Source organism: Bombyx mori, chromosome 19, assembly GCF_030269925.1.
Source record: "Bombyx mori chromosome 19, ASM3026992v2".
Lineage (NCBI taxonomy): Eukaryota > Metazoa > Arthropoda > Insecta > Lepidoptera > Bombycidae > Bombyx > Bombyx mori.
Window position 1 is genome coordinate 6,200,933 of NC_085125.1, and position 1,489 is coordinate 6,202,421.

Below are 1,489 nucleotides of genomic sequence, written 5' to 3' on the forward strand. Positions count from 1 at the left end.
ATATGGTGCGTGTGCACCGTCCGCTCCGCCAGATGACAGCTTCATCTCCTCAGTCCCCGGCCCCTTTTACCCCACCGGGATAAGCGTACACGAAATAGACTTGTTGCATTTTTTTTTTCTTTTTTATTTATCAAACGACCGGTTCAAATAAACTGTCTTCGACTCTGCTGGCTTTATAAGACGAATGATAAAGTTTAGAAATGCGCCTACTGCAATTGAAACTATGTAGATGAATAATGTTACGAATTTTTTTTTACATAAGATTTTAAAAGAGCAAAATTACTGGTAATGCGTACTTATGTTAACGTAATTCAGAATACCATGGATAGGTAAACCGTAATGATAAACTATTCGAATTGGTATTTGATACCACGGTATTTGGTACCACCGTGATTTGATTGAAGCTTCATTGCATGAACTTGATTGAAACTTCATACGGTAATATTCTGCTACACTAACCGCTGACCTGTGACCTTCCTTGTTTGCTTATCTAATCTAATCGATCATATGATTTTTTGTAATCCTCAAAAGAATACAATAAACAATTGTACAAACTTTCGGATACTACAGATATAATTAAAACAAAACATCTAAATGTCGATGGTTACACAGGTAGGTGGACCTATCTATCACCCAGCACCCACCAGTTATTACAGACCTACACCACCTTCACTCGCTATACCATGTGATAACTATTTTTTTTTTGTGAGAGTGCCCCGTGGTCATGTATCATAAAAAGTTAATCTGAAAGCTACGTTGATTGAGTTGTTTTATACGGCTTCGAAAATTATTTAGTAGGTAACTTCGAGCTCCCTCCCGCCAACAATTAATTTATGAACATAAAAATATACGAATAAATCTCTACATTAATCTGTGTATGTTTTAAATGTATTTTAAACAACTAACGGGTAGCCATTCGCTGTGGGTGTTACGAAAGATTTTTACAATTACAAGGTGTATATATTTTCTTTAATTACAAATCAATTGAATTTTCACAGTAACTATTTTTTAAAATTATATAACGTTAATTTTAAAAATTACGTTTTAAATGCTACACTTATGGTCACTGGTTTTATTTCCTTGTTATGTTCTCAATTAAATACTAAAAATTGAGAGAGCCTAATAACACACTGAATAAGCTCAAAATCTGGAAATGGGTGAAAAAAGATTCAGTACCTATAGGTATATAGAATTTTCGGATATATTTCAATAGTTGAAATTGAAATATTGGTTTCCAGATAATTTAAAAATAATGGTAGGTGTTGAATAAACCTAAAGTCGTCTAAGTCGAATATTCGAATGTTACCCAATAATGACTAATAGTCGAATGATATTACTATTATTTTACCTGTTAATTTTATAACTGTTTGTTTTATTTTAAAACAAAAAAAAAACCATTATTAAAATGGGTTAAATCAATTTAGTAAGCGCATGCCCATTCTTCCTGGTGATACTGAAAGGCCATCCGCAGTCCCTTTATCTATACTAA